Raw genomic sequence first — 12,130 nt, 5'->3', positions numbered from 1 at the left:
AATTCTAATATCTCTTATCTCTCCTTAAAATTTTGATTCAAAAGTATTTCATGATTTTTCTTTGAATTTTTTCCTTGTACGTATTTAACGACACGTGATAAAAATTAAATATTGTGGTTATGAAAACTATTTATTTTATATATACGATGTGGTCAAATTAAATCCTACTGGGAGGTGTAACTGTAGGGAGAAGATTCTAATGCGAAAATGTCTAAACACGTAAACTTGGTTTCTGATGCTTTTCGTCGGAGAAAAAATAAACCAAACTTTATACTAAGCCGGAGGTGGCATCTCCAAATTTCCATTTAAAATGAGAAATGAGGTCAAGTACAATTTGTTGAACATTACTTTTGGTTCCCTACATTTCACTTTTTTAATTTTTGTTGGTTTAATTCTGTCCACTTGTAGTGAAGATATATCATTATTTCTCACTGAAGTAAATTTTGATAAGAACGATTTGCTACTTTTTTGTCGTTTTTGCTGACTTGCATATTATTGTAGCTAGTTGCTAGTTTTTATGAAGTAAAAAATTATCGTGTGTTTGCCTGCCAAAAATGATCTCTTAGTGTAACAGATTCAAACGACGATACGATTGGTTTAGTCGCTTTTTTATTAATAGCAGCAAAGTGTAAAATAAAGAAAAACTTCAAGCATGTTGGAAAAATTGGTTTTTCAATAGAAAATAACACGCTCACACGTAGTTACTAATTGATAAGTAAATTAATAGTCTTACAGTTCAAATTATTTTGCATGCATTAAGTGCAAGTATTTATAAACAAATATTAAATTTAACAAAATATAGTTTACATATCTAATATCAATTCAGATTCAAATATGACTCCAGACACAGCAGAAATATGTCGATCTCTAAAAAAATTAAATAAATCCATGTACCACAATTTTGATGTGTAGACGTTATCTGTTAAAGTTTATTTAGATATCACTTTTTTTCTTTTTATGTTCGTTATTTCAATTCAATTACAAGTCTATTATACGCTGCATCTGTCTTTTCACAATCGTGGTAGTCTTCTTCCGCCACAAAGAAGATTCAACTTTCTCCGATTGACTGCACAGTTTGACCTGGCACACACGATTTACTTGTATAACTTTGCGGTATACGGGAACGTGTGTGCCGAGCATAAGATTTAACACCCCAAAATATATTGTGGAATGACGTCCTCATTCAAAAAAGTCAAGTTTGGGTTATACTTCACGTTGTCCTAAAAAAGGTAAAATGTTCAAGGTTTTTGTCGTCTTAGTATTCACGTCCTCGGTACATTTCTTTAGACCACCTAGTATATAGACCGAAACGTATAATGTTAGGAATGTTTAAATAATACTTATACCTTAAACAAACAGATTTTTAGTACATAATCGGTTTATCTTTTCATTGTATATTGAATTCAGTCAACAAAAAAATTTTTTCGGTAAAAACAAATGTTTCTATACATTATATAACGAAAGTTTATTACTTCTTATATTTATATTTACTTTCTTGATTTTAAGTTATATACAAATATTCCAGTTACATGGAAATGATCAACTATCAAGATCAATGGGTGATCATTGGAGAAATGAGTTTTTAAAGGTTGACAAAATTTTCGCTACGTTCACCTAGTTTTCCGTTTGTTAATTAAACAGTATTTTTTTTGCGGTAAAACAATTGAACGCCAGCGAGCAGCCATATAATTACAGATGAATGCCGGGGATGGACCTACTTTATGTTTTCAATTTTAAACAAATAGCTTGGAAGAAAGCGATTTCAGACATACAAAGAGGTGATGACAGAGACAAACGGGAATTTCGCACAATTTTTGATAAAATTTCTTAGACATTGGTTACAATTTTCAAATTATACATATTTTGAAAACTCTTTAATTGATCAGAATGGAGTTTCATCCAAATGCCACTTTTTGACGTTAGATCCATTACCGTCAATAAGAGCTTCCTCTATCAGCCAAAACCGGATCCGCCCAAGACCAAATCTTTTTTTCTGAATCAGCTTTTTATGCTAATTACGAATTATATTTTGTTTTTGCGACTTAGTTTAAGGCTGTGAAGGACAGATTCTATTTAGTTTAAATAATCTCACTTTTAAGTTAGCGATGACAAAACATAAAATTTATAGTATTGAAAAATCAGAATATAATCGAAAGCTCAAGAGAAATAGACATTGAAGTGGAAATATAACAAAACTTCAATAGCACCTTAGATAAAGTGTATGATACGGACAACTTTAATCTTTGTATTTTAATTTTGTTACCTACTACCCAAAATGATTGCAGCTAAACCAAAACTGCCTCATACGGAGATAAAACGTCATCAATGAAATTGATATTTACATTATTATTGATCTATCATGGACTCATATAATTTAGTTCTGCGATGAAATTTTTCTTCAGCTAATTCATCGATGAGACAGAATATTTACGGATAGTATTTTACTTTTTAAAATTATCGAATACTGAAGATGTTCCAATATCCAATTTGTTGAATATTTTCATTAAACGTTGTGAGTAGGTCTACCTTACTCCTCGTAATTTCTTTTTATCCCTCATACAGCAGATACATTCAAGATAAAACCAAGTATCCAATTATGTTGATCAAAAATACTTTCAAGACAATACAATCACAAAATATATACTCGTGCCTGGAAAACTCCAATTGGCGACGGAACACAATTTTCTCTGGAGAAATGTATGTAAGCAAGCCTTTAAACTGTCTGGTTTCCAAATGATTATAACCACAGATTGTCTTATTTCATTCCTTTCAACATGTTTACAATTATCCTATTGGATATAAAGGACTATCAGTTTTATTTATAATCTCTCTTACATTGGAATCCAAAATAATTAAGAAGCTGACCAACAGGCAAAAGAAGCAGAAGTGATAGTCAGTTCTCCGTCAGTGAAGTAAAGTGACGTTATCCGCGAAAGAGAAAGTAGTGGGTGCGTGGTAAAATCAGTGGCACTACACTTACGTATCTGCCCGGGAATCAGTAACTTCGATTTTACAAATCATCGGATTGGTTGGGTCCAGGTTCGACTTTCTGAATGAGATTTACGTATTATATTTTTAGCCTGAAGTCTCCTTTAAGGTTAATTTTTTCAAGGACTCTCGATCACTCTGCCCTTTCTACTTCCTACGACCGATCTTGCAATCGTAAATCTTTGACAACAAGGCCTTATGCAGTAGGAGAACTAGTCTGGTTCTGTCTGTGATAGAACCTGTCTTATTTCAAGGAGGTTTCTCGAATCTTTGGTCCGAAAATCAGTATTATTCATTAATTATTGCTCTACAGAACCCTCTGAAGTATGAAAACATCGAATTGATGAGTTATCCGCCGAACAGTCCTTGTTTGGCCCCCAATGAATTCTTCTTATTTCCGAGATCAATAATAAATTGCGAGGTCAACGTTTTTCTACATCCAAAGAATCGGTTGATTCGTTCAAATCACATGTTTTGAAGGTATCCTAATCGGAATGGACACAATGCTTCAACAATTGGTTCAAACGCATGCAAAAGTGTATTGGTCTTATTAGAGAATATTGAGAAACAATAAAGCAATATCAAATTATATATTTGTTTGTATATGTCTATCCTTACTTACTTAAGTAGCAACCCTCGTAAATATATATAATATATATATATATATATATATATATATATATATATATATATATATATATTATATATATATATATATATATTATATATTATATATATATATTATATATATATATATATATATATATATATATATATATATATATATATATATATATATATATATATATATATATATATATATAACTAATTCTAAACATAGTCCCGAGTTTTTTATTGCTTTTTTGTACTGGCCAATACCTACACGATATCTCCACATTCAACATTACATAAATAAACAACAAAATAAATGAAATTGTAATTTATTTGGTTTTTTCCATGAACGCTATTGAATAATGGAGTTTTAATTTGTTTCAAACGAGTAGGTACTCTCAATACTCATGCACATTATATGGTTATGCCATAATGTGCTCGGAAACGAAAGTGAAAATTCTTGTTATTTCACGGTTTCTTCTTCACGTTTGATAAACGTAAATTATTCGAGGAATGTTGGTGGACAGGTATTTGTTTTTTTTATTTTTTTCAATATGTATACAGAATGTATACCAATGTGGATTTAGATGAATATTAATACAAATGCAAAGACGATCAGAGCACCCCATAAATTGTACCATCAATGCTATGAATGACTGAATTAGCTACTATAATCAGCCCTCTGTCAGTCTGTTTTCAATAATACTATCTACTAATAAACCATTTTGAATGTTTCCTCTTGGCGACTTTATTTTTTTGTTTAGACCCATAAGAGATCTTTGGCATTGAGTTTCTCGTGATACAACAATAAATTTTCACGTCACATTTTTTTTCTTTTCACGTAGTAGTTATAATCGGCTTTGCATAAATGAGATAAATTTAGCAAATTGATAACTATTCGAAGTTATAGGATAAAATACGAAGAATAATCCCTTTGCCCCGCTCCTGACCGACTTACAGTAAAAGATTCACATATATGTCATTTTTGTTTTTAAATTTTAACATCAATGCTCTAGTATTTTCAATGCGTCTCAAAACAATAATTGTTCAGCATTTGCAAATCATTGATTCATTATGTGCTCTTCAAGTTTTAGAAACAGGCAGTAATCGTTGAAGATCAAATCTTGGAAATATTGCGGTCTGTCTAAGCTATTGCAGTTTTCCTCCTACATGTTCGTTTAGACCCAAATGTCCACCACATTTAAATTCACATTATTTTTCATTGCCTTCAGTTACACATGAAACATATCACGTAAGATCCTTACAGGGTTATAAATTTCTATGATTTAACCCTCAAGGGATAACCCTGTATGGAAAAGTAGAAAGTAGAATGCATCTGGGCAAATTCCAGCGGGTGTCTTAGGCCCCAATGAACCTAATGATACAATTCTAAGTTGTAGGGACGGTATAGGTATATCCTTAACGAATTTACAGGCTCGATGCAGGCAGGCTGTAGGTGATTGTTCAATCATGCTTATGACCAAATGGCGTTAACATTAATAATAAGAGCTTGAAGGCACACATTTCTGACGGAAAACAGTAGATGGCCGTAATACTGAAGAATGGATCAATCTGGTATACGGAGGGCTCCAGTATATATTGCTTTGCCGCAGCAGGCTTCTGCAGAGGTTATTCCAAAATAAGCGAATTTCACTCGCTATCGTTTTTAAAGTATTTGCTATGATGGAATGTGGACGGGCGTTACTTACTCGAGGCCACAGAAACAAAATAATCTTTGACAACAGAGCTGCTATAAATGCCATAACTGTCGAAATGGTGGGCTCTAGGCTTGTACTTAAGTGCAAAAAAATACCCACTTGGACGTGACCAATGCATACAAGAACTCTCGCTTGAGCGCCCGGTCACTGGGGCAACAAGAGTAACGACTAGGTTGATTCCCTCGTTGCACATGGATAAAATAAACAACCAATGGGTTCAGAATACAATCTTGGAGGTAGATGGAAATACACCTGAGACAAGCTAAAGCACATATAGATGGACCTTCTGCTTGTTTTACCAATCAACTGCTCCATTTAAACAGGGCACCTTTGGGTCTACTGTTTAAAACTTAAGTTTTTCGACTCGATCCAATTTAATACTGAGATGTGATTCTCGAATTCAGTTTTCTACTGGGGGCAAGCTACAACAGGTCCAGACTTCCTTATTTGAATATGACCAAAGTATTAGATAGGAGGATATCTTGAAAAATTCTTAGCCTCTTATATGCAACGACTCTAGAACTTTCGAAAAAAATGTTTCTTCTTGCTCTGCAAACCAGACCTCCACAGCTTTTATTACCTCCTCGTTGGAAGAAAATTTACGACCTTGTAAACTTTTTTTCAGTTTTCAGGAAAGAGATGATAGTCGGACAGAGCCAAATCTGGTGAATAAGTGGGGTGTTCTAGTAATTCAAACCCTGAATCACAAATTTTTTGCATGGCAACATGAGATTTGTGTGCAGGGGCGTTGTCCTGCAAGAACAAAACACCTTTGGATAGCTTTTCGCGTCTTTTCTCTTCACTTTTTTCTCATAGAGTGGTCAGTAATATCGAATAGTGATCTCCAGTTATTGTTCTACCCTTATCCAAAAAATCAATCATGATTACTCCATGGCAATCCCAAAAAACTGAAGCAAGAACTTTTCCAGCAGATTTTTGGACATGAAACTTCTTAGGTCTTGGAGAACCAGAGTGTCGCAATTCTATATAGTTTTGCTTTGTTTCTGGATCGTAGAAATGTACCCAAGTCTCATTCATAGTAACAATTCGGTTTAAGAAGTCTACATCGTTTTCAAATCGAGCACAGATTGAACGCGATGCTTCTACCATTGCACGCTTTTGGTCAACAATCAAACATTTGGGGATACATTTTGCAGAAATTTTTCTCATATCCAAATTGACGTTATCTATATGATGAACACGTTCGTATGAAATATTCAGTTCTTCAGATATCCGTTTTAGCCCAATTCGACGGTCTGATAAAATCATGTCATGAACTGCATCGATATTTTCGGAGACTGACACAGAAACTGGCCTTCCTGATCGGTCATCATCTTCAATGGAAAATTTACCTCTTTTGAAGTTAGCAGTCCAATTTTTCACGATTGCATACCTTTTAACCCTTTTAATTACAGGTACTTGATGATGGCTTGATACTCCAATTTTCACAATTTCGGTAGACATCTTTTTTTAACTTTATTGCGTAACTCTGGTTTACTCTTTTGACGTCAAACTGTTCACTGACACGCAATATTTTGTTTATGCATAGAACTGGTCTAGGCTAACTAGAAATCAATACATCCTCGTAAAAAACCTTGAGTACCTCCAGCATGTAAAATAATTGGTCTTCTACCGTTGGCTACTAGTGATAACCTAACCAAATATTTATTTTTTTCATTGTCCCCAGGTGCTTTATGGGAATTATGGGAAGAATTTCTTGGTTTGCTTTGATATCAAGTTTATCAAATTTTTTCTGTTAACTTTCTTCCATTTGAATCCCATCTGTATCAATAATGTTCTGAATAAATCTTTTCTGACGCCGAGATGAATTCCTGCTTCCTCTTTATCGGCTTAGAATATTGGTTTCTGGTTGGTTCATTGAAGACGGTTTAACGATAGTTTAAAATCGTCTGGACCTTTCTTAGCTTCCATAAATTTCAACATATGTACAACTTCCATATTACAATTCAATGTTGTTTTTACAAAATATATAAATGAATATAATAAAATAGATAAAATAAATATATATTTCTGCAGATTAAAATAATAAACTTTCAATCCATTCCATATTAGATAATAACTGAAACATTTGCTTTTTGCTTTTAAATAAAACTAAATAGTCAGTGTAACTTGTAACTAACAATATATACAGTGCTTTTCAAATAAAAGTATCCACCTTTAATAACTTTTGTAATACTGGTATTTAGAAAAAATCCAAAAACACGTCAATTTATGTTGGAAGGGGCAAGCATTATGGCTTATTTAAACTTACTGGAAAAGCCACCCCCTCACCCCTAGCAGCATCCCCTTTATTTTTTTAAATTACTTTTCATATTTTTTATGTAAAATTTGGATACTCCTCTTTGAGCTGATTTCAAAAATGTATAATACTTGTAGGTTAAAGTGGTTAGTTTATGAGATAAACAATTTTTCTTTCAAGAGCACAAATTTTACTTATTATTTACTTTCACCTTATTTGCCTGTACTAAAATGGGTTGTACAACAGTTCAAACTCTTTAATCTTTTTAACTGTGCTATTTATTATGAAGTTACAATAAGTGTTCAAAATGAGTACCATTCACTTCCATACAATGGTATAATCTATTTTGAAATGCCTCTCTGACATTGCTTAATACGGCTGGATTTAATTGTCGACATTCATTTTCTATCCTCTCTCGTAAATCATCCAGAGATTCTGGTTGGGTAGCATAAACTTTTGTTTTTAAATACCCCCATAAAAAGAAGTCTAGGGGTGTTAAATCCGGTGACCTAGGTGGCCACTCCATCATATGCCCCCTTCTATCTATCCAACGAGCGGGGAATGCTTCGTTTAAAAATTGTCGGACAGGCATAGCATAGTGTGGGGGAGCTCCGTCTTGTTGAAATACCAGTAAATCTTCGGAAAGGTTATCATCATTTTCTATTATTGTTGTAATACGTGGGTCAACCCCTTCCCTGAGTAACTCAAGATATGATTCACCGTTTAAATTTCCGTTGATGAAGAAAGGTCCGACAATGTGGTCACCTAGGATACCACACCAAACGTTTAACTTTTGGGGATGTTGTGTATGGAATTCACGCATAATATGTGGATCACTTTCAGCCCAATATCTACAATTATGCCTACTTACTAAGCCATTTAATGACCATGAGCATTCATCAGAAAAGCAAATATTGTTTAACAATTGTAGATTGTTATTGATAATTTGCGTCATTGATTCGCAAAACTCTAGACGACGATCAAAATCATCTTCATTCAACTCGTGCACCAACTTAACTTTGTATGGGTGGTACTTGAATTTATGTAGAACTCGGAAAACTGTAGAAGATGAAACACCGATCGCTCTACTTATTGTTGACAACGATTGGGGTTGTTGAGCCTCTAAGCTGACTTGCCCTAAAATTGCCACTTGGATTGCTTCGTTATTTACGAGTCCCTCTCGCTTATGCACTTTATTGCAAACAGGCCCTGTTGTGGTAAATTTCTCCATCAGTTGAATTACATACTTATGAGTTGCATGTCTTCCGTCATGTAATTCGTTAAATATTCTAGCAGCAGCTCTTGCACAATTATTATTTTGGTAGTATAAACCTACAATTTCAATTCTTTCTTGCAAAGAGTAAACCATTTCAGAGAAACAAAATAAATAATGTATCAAATTACACTATCAATAGTGACTACAAATTCTAGTTGACAATGTCAAACTTTAATAAAAAGTAGAGTTTTTTGTTGTTTGGATTTTTTAAGTAGAATAAATAGCACAGTTAAAAAGATTAAAGAGTTTGAACTGTTGTACAACCCATCTTAGTACAGGCAAATAAGGTGAAAGTAAATAATAAGTAAAATTTGTGCTCTTAAAAGAAAAATTGTTTATCTCATAAACTAACCACTTTAACCTACAAGTATTATACGTTTTTGAAATCAGCTCAAAGAGGAGTATCCAAATTTTACATAAAAAATATGACAAGTAATTTAAAAAAATAAAAGGGATGCTGCTAGGGGTGAGGGGGTGGCTTTTCCAGAAGGTTTAAATAAGACATAATGCTTGCCCCTTCCAACATAAATTGACGTGTTTTTGGATTTTTTCTAAATACCAGTATTACAAAAGTTATTGAAGGTGGATACTTTTATCTGAAAAGCACAGTATACTAATTAAAACATAAATTGTTTTAATAAATATTTGCTGATACCATGATAATAAAGTAGGTAACCTTCTACCTCCTTTCTCCTGTTTTACAAAGAAGACTGGCGCTGCGGATCCGGATATGGCCCTGCCTGGATATAAATTACCACCATCATCGCGAATTCGCCTATTGGGTGTTGAGGTTTCTGTGCCATAATTATGAGGCCAACTAAGACAGCTTTACAGTTTGTCTATTCGAGTTATAGGTGATTCACAGTTGACCAGAACAGCTTAGAATATAGAAGAATGGTCTCTTACCTGACTATGTATTACTGATTCTACCGCTTCTACCAGAAGTTCAAAAAAAATATCCACAGACACCTCGGCTATGAAGGCATCACTCGAATTACTCGAGTGCAATTGGATTCACCCTTTTGTGATTGCTTCAATGGTCAATATTTCTTACCATAAACTTCAACTGCACTGTACTGATTTCGTTTACATCTTGTAGATTCATAAAAAATAAATATATCAATTATTTCACTTCTTGATAGATGTATCTAGTTTTTGTGTTCAGTTCGCATCTCCCCAATGAAATAATCTTTGGTACGTTATTGTTTTCGTAATTATATACGTATTATTTCACTGGCCATTAGTTATTCCGTTTATTAAATAAAAACTTGTAATTAACATAATAATTAGGTGAAAAGTTTACGCAAATTTAGAAAATGCAACAAATTAGAGGAGTTACTTTAATGTGGATATGCATTATGCAACACATTGCATTATGTATCTATTTAATTTCTTGTAGTAGCAATGACGCTTTGTTTACCAATAACTTTTGATGTAATGCAATTTCCGTTTATTTTTAATATTTTCTCTCTTTTTATTCCAGGTAAGTCTATGTATGATGTTCACTGCATGTTTATCGGAATATGTGAGTATCGACATTAAAATAGAATTTTGAAATGTTCTATGTAATGCGTAATAGATGCTTATTCCTATCACTTGATATTTTTTATATAATTATAACGTACAAGCGGTCCAAAGTTAGTGAATACAGAGTTTCGATTCGCAATTCACAAAATTGTGTGTGTAAGTTATCAACTACAAAATAAATAGATTTCTTTTTAGTACCCAAGGACTGGTTCGCACTCAATTGTGGGCCAAACATTTTTGTATTTCTGAAATTGCTATGATAAAAAGAAAAAACAATGCGTTGCCTCTTGTATCTCTGAAACCCAGCCTTTAGATTCTCGAAAACTTCTACGCATAGCGTAGAGTGCATTTTTTACTCATGTTTTGATTGGTTCATTCACGTAGACTGGACTTTAAGAAAACCCCATAAAAAGAAATATTGCTTACTATATAAACGTAGAATCATGCTCGGCGCCGATGCAACTCGTTGCTCACCATAAAATTCATAAACTGTAACTGCCTGCACTGGATGTATGACAGGTTGCGCTATATTGCTGCATCCATGTTCTATTTTTGTACCTCTCAAAATGATATAATTCGTATTACATTTAAGTCTAATTAAGTTAGGATTAAGGTGATGCAACCCTATGACTGAGAAACATGTATAAATGATATACGGCAAGTGATATATGGCTTTATTATAACATTATTCTATTTAACCTTAAAGATCTATAGCATAGGTCAACTCTCTAATTTGTTTATATTCTCTGTGTAATAAATACATAATGCACTTTGGTTATCTTTATTATGACAAATAAGTTGAATAGCTATTAATATAATCGGAACCGGTGGAAATTGATAAAAAAGCAATCAATTATGTTTAACTTCCTTTGTTCATTGATGAGTAAGAATGGATTATAACACACGTGTTAACTAGTAATTGTGGCGAAGAAATGTACTCAGTCCCTAATTAAAACTAACAATTAGTTGTTAAATCAAAAATCACATACATGCAATATAGTTTACTTTGGGTAAGAGCATAGGAGCTTGTAACATAATATACAGTGCTTTTCAGATAAAAGTATCCACCTTTAATAACTTTTGTAATACTGGTATTTAGAAAAAATCCAAAAACACGTCAATTTATGTTGGAAGGGGCAAGCATTATGGCTTATTTAAACTTACTGGAAAAGCCACCCCCTCACCCCTAGCAGCATCCCCTTTATTTTTTTAAATTACTTTTCATATTTTTTATGTAAAGTTTGGATACTCCTCTTTGAGCTGATTTCAAAAATGTATAATACTTGTAGGTTAAAGTGGTTAGTTTATGAGATAAACAATTTTTCTTTCAAGAGCACAAATTTTACTTATTATTTACTTTCACCTTATTTGCCTGTACTAAAATGGGTTGTACAACAGTTCAAACTCTTTAATCTTTTTAACTGTGCTATTTATTATGAAGTTACAATAAGTGTTCAAAATGAGTACCATTCACTTCCATACAATGGTATAATCTATTTTGAAATGCCTCTCTGACATTGCTTAATACGGCTGGATTTAATTGTCGACATACATTTTCTATCCTCTCTCGTAAATCATCCAGAGATTCTGGTTGGGTAACATAAACTTTTGTTTTTAAATACCCCCATAAAAAGAAGTCTAGGGGTGTTAAATCCGGTGACCTAGGTGGCCACTCCATCATCTGCCCCCTTCTACCTATCCAACGAGCGGGGAATGTTTCGTTTAAAAATTGTCGGACAGGCATAGCAT

The 12,130-nt window shown here is 33.1% G+C and overlaps 1 protein-coding gene across 7 annotated transcripts in view; it reads left to right on the top strand.

The window, feature by feature from the left end:
* Positions 1-12,130, top strand: part of LOC130442537 (protein scalloped) — a 199,222-nt gene that overhangs the window by 32,066 nt on the left and 155,026 nt on the right. The gene's annotated exons all lie outside the window — the stretch shown is intronic.

Source organism: Diorhabda sublineata, chromosome 4 (assembly GCF_026230105.1).
Source record: "Diorhabda sublineata isolate icDioSubl1.1 chromosome 4, icDioSubl1.1, whole genome shotgun sequence".
NCBI classification, from domain to species: domain Eukaryota; kingdom Metazoa; phylum Arthropoda; class Insecta; order Coleoptera; family Chrysomelidae; genus Diorhabda; species Diorhabda sublineata.
Note: the sequence above shows the minus strand (reverse complement) of the source record. Positions and strands in the feature narration are given on the sequence as shown.